Below are 13295 nucleotides of genomic sequence, written 5' to 3'. Positions count from 1 at the left end.
ATTCCTTGAACACAGACACTAAATTCTGGCATATCAGACAAACAGCTCTTTCTTTGTACTGCGTGCAAAGTAATCATAAGTCCACTGTTCTTTGAATACCCTGCACTTGGAGTCAATTTTTATTTTTTATGACATAATGATTTCCTAGGGATTGAAAATTGCTACTTAGTAAAATACCAATAAATACAGAGCTACAAAAATAATATATCAGCAATAATGACTAAATTAAACTAAAATAAAAAATATCAGCGCTCAGCAGTAGCGCAAATGGTCAGCGTTCAGCAGTAACGAAAATAGTCAGCGCTCAACAGTAACGCAAATGGTCAGCGTTCAGCAGTAGCACAAATAGTCGGTGTTCAGCAGTAACGCAAATGGTCCATGTTCAGCAGTAACGCAAATGGTCAGAGTTCAACAGTAACACAAATAGTCTGCGCTCAGCAGTAATGGAAATTGTCCGCGCTCAGCAGTAACACAAATGGTCAGCGTTCAGCAGTAACGCAAATGGTCAGCGTTCAGCAGTAACGCAAATGTTCAGCGCTCAGCAGTAACACAAAAGCTCACTCATTAGCAGGCACACACACAAGCTCATTCACTAGCAGACACACACACAAGTTTACTCACTAGCAGGCACTTATCACAGGTGTAGGTGAGAGGTGGCCGAAATATGCTAATACTATTAAATTGACCATACCAATTTCAGTTTAGAGCCGAGAAGACTGAGCTGATAATCATCCCCGTGTGAACTGACAGTACAAACTGCACAGATTTTGTCCTTTCTGGCAAAGCCTTGAATCTAGTGAGTGCTGTATATTAAATATGTGCTGTGCAGGGGCCATTCATTCATAGGGACTATGATTTCTGCAATTCAACTTTGCAGAGCCCTAATACACTGCTGACCCCCCACCCCCTAATGTAATACAGTCACAATAGGTCCACCAAGCCCATTTACACCTACCTTTACTTCCAGATGCAGACAGGACAGCTCAGCTCAGTTGGAGGGAAGGGATGCCGCCGCCACACAGCCACCGGATATGACGTCATATGCCTCTCACATCCGGCGGATTTGCGCTCTTCAGACCATCAGCCGCGAGACAGGACAGGAAAAATATTTGTCTGTCAGTGCAGCCACATCTCAAAGCCGGGCGGGTTCAGGACCCTGACAGGCAGGATCTGGCCTGCGGGCCGTAGTTTGAGGACCCCTGTCCTAGATTATACTATATATTTTTTGGAAACAGATTTGGCTTTTTTCAGGCACCTTTATTTTGCCGTCCTAAGCCTGCTTCCATCTTAAGTTGGAATTCTAATTGTAGTTTAAATTCCAGATCCTTTGGAGTTATAGATTTTCCCCAGTGTTTAGCACAGTGGTTCAAGGTGCCCTTAATGTTTTTCCAAGGCACCCCAAGTCAAAAAAATGTTTTAGGTTGTATATATGTACAGTGCAGTGACATAAACTGTGCCCATGTTTAGCAGAAATGCTTGCCGTTCAAGCGCAGATCCAGAACCTAATCTTGGGAGGGGCACTGCTAAATTATTTAAAGAAACAATCCAGGCACAATAACACTACAGCACTTTATTGTCTAAGAACAGGGCACCCAGTTTACTGCTGATATAACCCATCAACTGTGGAGGTTATGCGGCATTAAACCCATCTTAAATTCCCCCTACCACCCACAGACTAATGGCCTGTGCGAGTGCTTCCACGGCATGTTAAAGCAGATACTCTCGTACGTTTGCAGTGACTCGCAAAGACTGGGAAAGATTCCTGCCACACCCCCTGTTCGCATATAGGGAGGTGCCACAGTAATCTACAGGCTTTTCTCCGTTCGAGTTATTATTCCGACAGACTTAGAGGACCTCTAGACCTAGTAAGAGAAAACTGGGAGGATGAGATAGATCAGGAAGGAACCCCCATCATCCCATATGGGCAGAAGCTTCGGGACCGACTGGAGGAACGCACACACTTAGTGCGGGAGAATCTATGGGCGGCGTAGGAGCATCAGCGCACCTTGTATGATGAAGGACCCGTAGCTTTCAAGTCAGTCAGAAGGTTTTGAAACCCGTCCGACATGACAGGCTACAGGCTGATTGGCAGGGCCCATATCAGGTAGTGGAGCAGAAATGTGACACTACCTATGTTATCGGTTCATGATTTGGGGAAGGAGTCCAACGCATGTTACATGTTAACATGCTGAAGCCCTCAGGGAGCAGTAGTGTGGTGGTGCTTTTAGCTATAGGGGTAACCTTCCCATTCTTATACCATATATTGACCAGTCTCCGTGTCTCAAGTGTTTCACACATAGTGGACCCGTTTATATCCTGACTGTAGACATGGATGCTAAATTAACCCCTTAAGGACAGACGACGGATATATTCCGTCATGATTCCCTTTTATTCCAGAAGTTGTGTCATTAAGGGGTTAAAACTCGTCCATGCGGTTTATCAACCTCACGCACTGATTAGCCATTATACATGATTATAATAGTGTGTGGTTTTAAGCAGAGGCGTGCTTGGTTAGCCTGATTATTTCCTTATAATTGTTTCCACAAACACGTGCAACCTCTTAACCTCCCTGGCGGTATGATTATGTCAGGAATTTTGTACCAAAAGCCATTTTTTTGCATGGAAATTTGGTGTTATGTATTGTAGGCCAGTAATTACTTTCTTAAACCTGACCAAAAGTACTCTCAGATGTGATAAAGTTCGAAACATAAAATCATGAATTATAATCTAATAAATAATATACCGGTTCCCATTTTCTGTTCCTGGAAAACTTGCTATGCAGAGTAGCTGATTGCTGCTCGTTGTAGCGATTTGTCTCCGTGACAATCTTTTCAATGACGTCATCGGTGAGAAATAATTTTAGGTATGCCAAAGGATCATTGTGCTCAACGTCTACCTTCATCCCAGGTGATCCAGTAAACGGAAATCTTGGCGGCGGTACCTCATCCATAACGCAATCAATAAGGCACCAAGTGCGCACATCACTGAGCTCGGGTACAGAATCGTCGCTGTCGCCACTTCTCTGGTCACTGTCAGAGTCGGATGACGAATCTTGCCACGAATCGCTATCGCAGTCGCTCAATTCTGCGAGGGGCTCTGTGTCGCTGCCGCTGTCACTCATCTGATCCAAACCCGCTTTGGAGATGCTAAAGTGACGTTTTGATGCCATGGTAAAAAATGTATTTTATGGGCAGAAATTACAGCAAAAAGGGCAGGCAGGGCAGTGTAGGATGATCAAATTTCAAATCTGAGGTGATACTGTGTCAAATCTGAGGTGACATCGCTGGATCGCAAGGAGAAGGTAAGGAGACTCCGCTGCCAGCTCTGTTATCTACCCCGAGCGTGACTCGGGGTTACCGCTTCTGGCAGCGAAAATTAACCCCGAGTCACGCTCGGGAATACCGCTAGCCTGGTTAAGATGCCACACAAATGTGTCTTCAGATACGCTGCCTGTTCTTCTGAAATTAACCCCCTTGTCTGCCATTTCTGAATCCTGCTTAGCATGTCATTGCTTAACAATGCTCTGTCACCAACCTGTGACCTGGGGGCTTACTCTTGTCTCTGATCGTTCCTTACTAAACTCATCAATTTATCGTGGTTTTAGCAAGATTACTCTACAACAACTATTAATGCATATCTTGCTTGATAAAACGATATCCTTAAAAACATAAAATGAAGCAGTCACTCATGAGAGAATGTATCAATGTTATTGTTTACTGCATATGTGTGAATTTTTTTCTGATATATCTCTTTTTCTTCCTTTCTGTAACGTATTCACATTGCTTTAACCCCTTAAGGACAGAGCTTCAGAAGCTTGTCTTTCACGTAATGACAACAGCATTTGTTGCTGTTTGCGTTCAACTGCAATTTGCATTTTACTAATTTATTGCACCGACACATATTATATACCGTTTTTTAAAGGACAGAAAGGGCTTTAATTTGATGTAACACACACACACACACACTAATAAATGCTTATTTATTATAAAAAAATACAGAAATATGCAAAAAAATATGATTTTTTTTACAGTTTTTGCAATAATAATGTGTACATAATTAGTGCAGGTTAAGGAAAGTAATTAAAAATAAATTCATTTAGTTGTTCTGATTTACAGAATATATAATGTGTCTGGGATTTTCAGGTTTTTTTTGGTAGTTACAGGTCACAAAGCACAAGGAATAAAATAAACTTTTAATGTGGAGCGATTTTAGAATTTGGTATGTTTTTCTTGTAATCTTGATAGCCATAAAAGAAAACAAAATTGCCACACAAAAGTATATATTTATATAAAGTAGACATCACAGGCTATTTACCCAAGGTTGTTTTGACACTTTCTACGTAGCCATTTCACCGCCAACCTCTGCTAAATATTGGAGTAAAATTGTGTTTTTTTTTGTTTTTGGCACACAAACTTATAACAAAGAACTTCTCATGTGTATTTTGTAAAGTTGGTGTGTGCTATTACAGTTTTATTTTGTGTTCAGTTACATCTGCTGAGTAAAATGACACCCCCATTGTATGTCTTTGGCACTATTTCGTGAAGCTACAGTGCCATATAGGAGACCAAGCCATATCAGTTTTTACCGAACTTTGAATTTTGACGCTGGGCCTATGTGCAATTTCCAAGCATCTTAACAGGTTTTCAATTCAAACTACCCCACAAAGGCCTACCATTTCTTAAAGTAGACACCCCAGGGTATTTCAAAAAGTTTATTCTAAACCTTAGTGTAGGATAATTTTTTTCTTAGTTTGTACCAAGTCTAGTTGCAATTAGCATTGTTTCTGCCTTTTTTTTTTTTTTTATTCTTTATTTTGGTTGTGCAGGAAAGAACAGGAGAAGCATACATTGCCACAACAGCGTATGCAGGCTTCACAATCGCATATTTGTATACATACGTGACATTATAAGCATTGCACATTTTTATGTTAACAGAAAGTTAGTGTCAGAAAAGGCATAACATTGGTGGTGATGCAAATCGCTATGAGAACTAATAGGTGCCACCACCTATGGGGTCACCCTCTCTCCCCTGTTGGGGTAGGATTAGGGGGCTCAAGAGTCCCTGTGGGTTATGATAAGTGAGAGGGGGGTAATTCAGTAGATTATGTGTCATGTTAGACAGAGTATCAGCGTGTTAGAGGCCGGTTTGGTCTGTGTTCCGAGCTGGATAAGCAGCCTTATAAGGCAAAAAGAAGCTCTCCCCGGTATGTGACTATGTGTCGTTGTTATCGAATGCGCGTACCTATGACAGAGTATAGCAAGTGAACAGTACTTTAAACAAAAAGGAAATAGAATACATTAAAATGAAAGACCATACGGTGGTAATAAAACTGGGTGGAAAAAAACATTTGGATGGCATCTTTCGGCTAGTCCCGATATTTAAGGGGCTGTAAAGCCCTAGCAGGCTGCTGTTGGGACGGTCTCAGATTCTGCAGTCAGGTCACAGGTCCGGGTTTTGGGGAGACCCGTGCAGCGCGGGGCACGAACTCCCGGATTTCAGCCGGGTCAATACGAGCCAGTCCAGACCCAGAAGTAGCAGTCGGGGAGGGAAAGCCCAGCCTGTGCAGTTGTTCTTTGAGGTCTTGCAGGGTGCTCACTCGGTATGCTTCCCCCTGTACCTGGAAAAGGAGAGTCCTCGGCATGCCCCAGCGGTAGGTAATGTCCTTTGCCCGCATAAGCTGCAGGTGAGGGCGCAGGGAGCGGCGCCAGGCTAGTGTGTTCCTGGTGAGGTCCGGGAAGATCTGCAGCGTGGCGTCTTCAAATATTATTTGATTCTTCCCCCTCACTGCTGCGAGGAGCAGGGCCCTGTCCTGTAGCGACTGGAAACGAACTATGAGGTCTGGAGTTGTAGAAGGTGGAGCAGTTTTTGGTACCGGGATCCGAAACATACCATCGAGTTTGACTGCCTTCGCTTTTATAGGCGGCATGTAGGCCGCAATGAACCTTCGAAGAAAGTGAGGTAAGTTGGAGACCCCCACAGATTCCGGCACCCCTCTGAACTTGAGGTTGTACCTTCTCCTCACATCTTCCAGCGTGTCCAGTCTGCCCGTTGTATTGGCGTGTAGCTTTTCCAGCTCTTCCAACCTCTTCTCCACTACAGATAGTCTGGAGTCGTGGGTGCTGTGCACTGCCTCCAGTTGGGGAAATTTGGTTGTCGCGGAGTCCACCGCCTTTTGGAAGTGGGCCATGTCTCCCGCAATGATGGCGCGCAGTTCAGCAAGCATCGCCCTCAGCATAGTTGCCGTAACAGGCTTCCCGTCTTCCCGCTTCTTGTGCCCGGGGCCAGCACTTAGGTTAGCGGCAGCTCCTTCCTCCGGGTCGACGGAGTATTCCTCCGAGGAACAGGAGAAATCCTCTCCCAGGGCGGCCATCTTGTCCCACGCGACCTGCTGCTTATTGCGGAACAGTTCGCCGATATCTCGACTTGGGAAGTCCTTATCGGCTTTCGGCTTTTTATTTTTTCGGCCCATGTCGGTTGCTGTATCGTAAATATGTTTTGTGGACCGTCTATGTGCCCGTTATCAGCCGCAAAACTTGCGATTTTCATGGATTATTGCGGAGCTCGGAGAAAGCGTGTCTGCTCCGGTACTCTGCCAGGCTCCGCCCCTCGTTTCTGCCTTTTTGACACACACTTGGAGATGTTACTGTATATTTTGCTATCCTTATGTGTGCTATGGCAGTATAACACCTAGTATTTTGCTTAGCTATGTCATCTTAGTGCAACAATACCCCCATGTGTACCTTTGTCAGGGTTATGTGGATGTTGAAGGGGCACATTGGAGACCAAGTCATATGAGTTTTTACCAAACTTTGAATTTTGACACTGGGCCTATGTGCAATTTCCAAGCATCTTAGCAGGTTTTAAATTCAAACTACCCCACAAAGGCCTACCATTTCTTAAAGTAGACACCCCAGGGTATTTCAAAAGGTATATTCTAAACCTTAGTGTAGGATAATTTTTTTGTTAGTTTGTACCAAGTCTAGTTGCAATTAGCATTTTTTCTGCCTTTTTGACACACACTTGGAGATGTTACTGTATATTTTGCTATCCTTATGTGTGCTATGGCAGTATAACACCTAATATTTTGCTCAGCTATGTCATCTTAGCACAATGCTACCCCATATGTACCTTTTTCAGGGATATGTGGATGTTGAAGAGGCACATTGGAGACACACCACTTCCATATTTTTCAAAAGTGGATGCTGGGCCCAAGTCTCATTTTAGCAGCTCAGGACTGCAAATTACCTCTCAAAGGCCACATATATTTTTAAGTATAAGCAGCTTATCAATTCAAATTATGAACAAGTGCATACTGTTTGCTGTGAAAAGGGGGAATAGTTGGGGTAAACTTATCCGGGGGTAGTACCCAGTCATCTGCGTCCCGGGCAAAGCTGTCATGGATTCCGAAACCAAAACACAGACAGACCACAGAGAGAGAAACTTGTAATACCGGTCCTTAGAATGGCCGGGCTATACAAGCAGAGAATTGTCACGGTACAAGCCAAAGGAGTAAAGAGAAACGGAACAACGATAGGACAAGCCGAGGTCAAGGATCAGGGAAGACAGGATAAACGGTAGACAAAGCCAAGATTCGGTAACCAGACAGATGACTAAAAATCACACCCCAAAACAGGTCTACTTATTCGGCCTGGGTGTGAAAATTTTTAAAAAAGTGGACAATACATAGGCTGGGCTGAGAGGGGCAATCAGGGCAGTAATAGCTGGTCTCAGCTCTTACGCCCCTTTTGTAACACACCCTGCACCTTTTCTGGGGGTTTTGTTTTTTAGGGGTTGGTGGAATCTTAAAGCAGAAGTGACCTGCCTCCATTCTTCTGCTAGGCTCCACTGATGGTCTCCTTGTGTGGCATTCTAGCAGCCCAGAAATTAGCTCAAACTGGAATGAAAGAAAAGTGCTTTTCAGCCCAGCATTTGCCTTTTTAAAAATGACAAAGGCATTGTGGATTGCCATCTGCATCAGGTATATGCCCACTTTTTTATACCATGCCCTGGTCTGCATCAGTTGATCGGACAGGTCAACGCCCCCCATATGCAGATTATATTGCCGGATGCAGACTGGCACCCGTTTACATTCCTCTCTGCCACGAACTGCAACCCTCCGAGTGTTTTCACCATGCATGGTGGTTAAGATGAAAACATCCTTTTTATCCCTGTACTTGAGTGCCAGCAGTTCATTCTGGCAGAGAGCTGCTGTTTCCCCCCTTTTAATTTTTTTTGTTCGCTAGAGCCTTTGGGAAACCTGTGCGACTCTTCCGAATAGTGCCACAGGCCACGGTCACAAGCAGTACAACATTTCCTGGCCATTCATGGCAGCATCACTAATGGGGTTAGCTCCGCCCCCAACAGGAATAGGACAGGAAACAATTAATCAATTATAACCAGACTATAGGTATAAAAGGTCCCTCCTCCCTCTAACCCACAGTCTTTTTTTCTGTCCTTAGCAGGACAAACAGGAATTATACCTATAATAATTTTCTTTTGAGGCCACCTTCCCATGTGTACCATGGGTTCCTTCCAGATAAAGTTCAGCCTCTCTTTATCTGAAGAACTCAGTAATCAGCCTGCAAGAGCAGGACTAACTGAGTTAAAGTACATTATAGTATATGTACCTCTTTAATGGAATAACAGGGCTGTTAAAAAATTTAAATGATATGGGGTCGGTGTATCCTTAAAAATTCCCCTTTAAGCATTAATAACCCCCTAAGAATTGTGGCAGAAGAGAAGCTGGGTAAGTGACTGAATCCAATCAATGGTTACCCTGAATGTGCTTGCATGTTGGCAGTATAGTGTTCTTCTTCTGTTTTCCCTTGTGTTTCTCATGCTGGAGAAAGAAATCCTGCTTGTTTGCACCGGCTGGGTGCTACTTCCGGGTTCGGAGGGCGGGGCATGCGCAGTAGCATCGGCGTCGGGAAGTTACTATTGCGCATGCGCGAACCGCCGGGCTCTTAAAGCGATATCGCGCCAAAATGTAAAAAAACGGGAACCCTTAAAAAAAACGTTTTTTGTGGGTTTCCAATGTTCTGGCTGAGGTTTGGAACAGTTTTGGTGTGTTTAAGGCTGCCCTAGACTGATTTCTGGATATATAAGGTAAAGATTTCTTCTTTCTTTGTTATATTGGTTTTCTTCTGTTTAGTTATTCAGAGTGTTAGGATAACAAAAATATTTTTTTGTTTAAATAGATGGCTTCTCACTCTGCCTCAAGATCTGTTTCTAGAAAACATAGGTGAGCCTCATATACGTTTATCCCTTAAGGGGGGGGGGGGGGTTAAAAGAGTGCCACTATGGGCCAAAAATATATTATTGTTAATATGGCCTTTTTTACAGCCCGAGTAGTCCAAAAGAGGATTCACCAAGAAAGCATAAAGAAAAAACGAATAGGTGTGTTAACTGCAATCAAATTGTACCCAGTGGAAGAAACTTATGTCAGGATTGTCTGACAGAAGCCGCTGAAGTAAGGGAGAGAAGAAAGTCTCCACAAACAGAACTGAAAAAATGGATTGCAGAAGCGATTGCAGAAGGGTTTAAATCCACAAGCAAGATGTCCTCATCTAAACGCCTGAGAAGAGAAGAAATCTCCTCTGAGTCTAGTGATAATATGGAGATGGAGGATATGTCGGACGAAGAAGAGGGTGAAGTTAACTATGCCTCTAATAATCTGGATTCGGTTGATAAGTTGATCAACATAATCAGAGAGACCCTGAGATTCCCAGAGGAAGAAACTGAAATGAAGGAATCCGATAGATATTTTGAGGATTTGAGAGCCAATAGACCTACCTTCCCGGTACACTCTACAATAAAGGAGATAATTTCACAAGAATGGCAGAAACCATATATCCGTATGCTAAGGAAGATTGCAAAACCTGGAATTCTGTCCCCAAGATTGATGCCGCAGTCATTCATATGGCAAAAAAGACAGCCCTTCCTATTGACTCCATGGCTTATTTAAGAGAACTGATGGAGAAAAGGCTAGATGCCAGCCTGATAAAGTCATACATGGCCTTAGGATCAGCACTACATCCAGCAGTAGCGTTAACAACGTTATCAAGAGCCTTCAAAGTATGGCTAGATAACTTAGAAGAGGATATCACTAAAGGAGTTCAGAGAGATCATCTGCTGGAAGGACTGAGAGATCTGAAGTTGGCAACTGATTTTTGCTCTGAAGCATCTCTGGATGTTACCAGAATGGTGGCTAAAAGCATGGGCCTCTCTATAGCAGCAAGAAGAGCATTATGGCTACACTCCTGGGGAGCAGACTACGCTTTGAAAGCGTCCCTGTGTGTCCTTCCATTTCAGGGTGATCTCCTATTTGGGAAGGTGTTGGATGAAGCTATACATAAGGCTGCAGATGGGAAAAAAGCTTTTCTTCCTCAAGTCAGAAAATACGGCTCTACAACATGGAAAGATAGGCGATATAAAGGCCGTGCCTTTCGTGAAAGCAGGACATATAAACCTGGGAAAGAGTATTCCAGACCAAATTGGAGAAACACTCAGCAAAAATCTTCCAGAGGAAGAGGAGCCAGACAGGGTAAAAACTTCTGAATGTGTGCCGGCCCAGCCAGGAATTACAGGAGGAAGACTGCATCTATTTTATCCTGTCTGGGTCAGAAGTGTGACAGAAGCCTGGGTCCTTTCAATCTTGGCAGAAGGATACAGGTTAGAATTCGAGACCATTCCAACAAAGGATGTGTTTACCCAGTCTCGGGTAGCAAAAGGAGAAAAAGAGAACGCTATGAGGGATTGCATCTCAAAACTCCTAAAAGATCATGTAATAGAATACGTTCCAAAAAGAGAACAGAAGAGGGGTCACTATTCTACAGTTTTTCTAGCCCCAAAACCACAAAAGAAGTGGAGACTTATCCTGGACTTGAAGAAGTTGAATCTAAAACTAAAAAGAAAATCATTCAAGATGGAATCCATTTCGACTATTATTCCAAACATCAGTGTGGGAGATTGGATGACGTCAATCGATTTAAAAGATGCATACCACCAGATCCCAATCAACATAGGGCACCGAAAGTTCCTCAGATTTTGTGTATTTGAAAGTCACTACCAGTACTGGGGACTTCCATTTGGATTACGCCTGGCTCCGAGAACATTCTCAAAGGTGCTCATCGCATTAGTAGCAGTAATCAGGAAGAAAGGGATAGAGATATACCATTATTTGGACGATTTTCGGATTATAGGTCCATCCAGCCAGACGGTAGCACTCCACACCCAGTCGGTCGTAAATATCCTCGTGAACCATGGTTGGAAACTGAACATGGAGAAAAGTATGATGGTTCCCTCTCAGAATATTATATTCCTGGGGGCTGCCATAGATACGGTGATCGGTCAAGTGAATTTGTCTACGAAAAGAATGGAGAGGATTCAGATGAAGATCAGGAATCTTCACTACAAGAGATGCATTACAGCACGGGAATTCATGAGCCTTATAGGATCTATTACATCGACTATAGGCTTGGTGAAATGGGCCCAGTGGAAGATGCGTCCCATCCAATTGCAGTTTCTAAAAGAATTCAAGACACAAGAGGGAGACTGGGATCGAAATATTCCTATCTCTCAAAAAACAATAGACGACCTGACTTGGTGGGAGAAAACCAAGAACTTATTCATGGGGTTTCCTCTGGAGGATCCAACATGGATAACAGTTACTACAGACGCAAGTCTACAAGGTTGGGGTGCGCATTTGGAAAAGGATTGGATTCAAGGTTTATGGACACAGAGAGAGAGAGCAAGTTGCACTCAAACCTAAGAGAACTGAGAGCAATATTATATGCCCTGCAGGGTCTTCGACAAGCAATAACGAATTCTTGGGTGAGAATCCAAACAGACAACAGGGCACTGGCCTCATATGTAAACAGACAAGGCGGAACCAAAAGCAAGGCTCTATTACGAGAAATATTTCCGTTGATGGAATTTGCTCAAGACAAGCTACAGGGCCTGAAAGCAGTATATCTTCCAGGGAAAGAAAATGTTCTGGCAGACTATCTGAGCAGAACAAAAGTTCTATCAGGAGAATGGCAATTAAACCCAGAGGTATTTCAGCAGATAGTATCAAGGTGGGGCACACCCCAGGTCGAATTGATGGCTTTTTTATCGGAATGCTCAAGTCCCAAAGTTTTTTTCTCTAAAGGCAGAATATCAATCAGCAGGACAAGATGCCTTTTCCCTTCCTTGGGACTTCGATCTGGGGTATGCATTCCCTCCCCTGACAATGATTCACAGATTGTTGAGGAAAATTCGGAAGGAAAGGAAGACGGTGATTGCTATACTTCCGATTTGGCCGAGAAGACTGTGGTTCCCACTCGTGAACAAAATGTGCTTGGGTCCTCCATGGCCTCTTCCTCTGAGAATGGATCTGTTAATACAAGGTCCAGCGATGCATCCTAATCCAAACCAATGGAAATTGGTGGCTTGGCTCTTGAAAAGCAGAGACTTTTAGAGCAAGGAGTACCAGAGCCGGTGGTAAAAATACACTGCTGAAATCCAGGAAAAATTCCACCTCTGCATGTTACCACAGGATATGGGATTTGTTTCGATTATGAGCAGAAAATAAATCCAAGAATTTCCTACAGCCTTCGAATATAGATATTCTGGAATTTCTAAACGAAGGTCTAGAGAAAGGCCTAAGCTTGAGCACTCTGAAAGTGCAGTCATCAGCTCTATCGGCCCTGTGTAACACCTCCTGGGCATTAGACCTTGTCATTGCGAGGTTCTTTAACCCCTTAAGGACACATGACATGTGTGACACGTCATGATTCCCTTTTATTCCAGAAGTTTGGTCCTTAAGGGGTTAAGGCAGCTATACGCATAAGACCTCCATCTAGAAACTATGCTCCTCCTTGGGATCTTCCTTTGGTACTGGATGTTTTGTCAGAAACCCCCTTTGCTCCATTGGATGAGTTTGGTATTATTAATCTGACATACAAGACCTTTTTCTTGGTGGCAATCAATACAGCAAAAAGAATATCTGAAATTCAAGCCTTCTCCAGTGATCCAAATCACGTTCAGGTTTTCCATGATAGAATTATCCTAAAACCTAGAATGGAATTCCTACCTAAGGTAGTTTCTTGTTTTCACTTGGCTCAAGAAGTGGTTCTACCATCTTTTTACCAAAACCCCTCTTCTGCGGAAGAAGTTAAACTCCATCAGTTGGATGTGAGAGAATGTGTAATGAAATCTATAGAGGTCTCAAACAGATTTAGAAAATCGCAGCAATTATTTCTGATCCCGTCAGGATATAGACAAGGGGAGACGGCCTCCAACGCTACTTTAAA

The sequence above is a fragment of the Pelobates fuscus genome, chromosome 3 (assembly GCF_036172605.1).
Source record: "Pelobates fuscus isolate aPelFus1 chromosome 3, aPelFus1.pri, whole genome shotgun sequence".
Lineage (NCBI taxonomy): Eukaryota > Metazoa > Chordata > Amphibia > Anura > Pelobatidae > Pelobates > Pelobates fuscus.
This window is presented reverse-complemented; position numbering follows the sequence as displayed.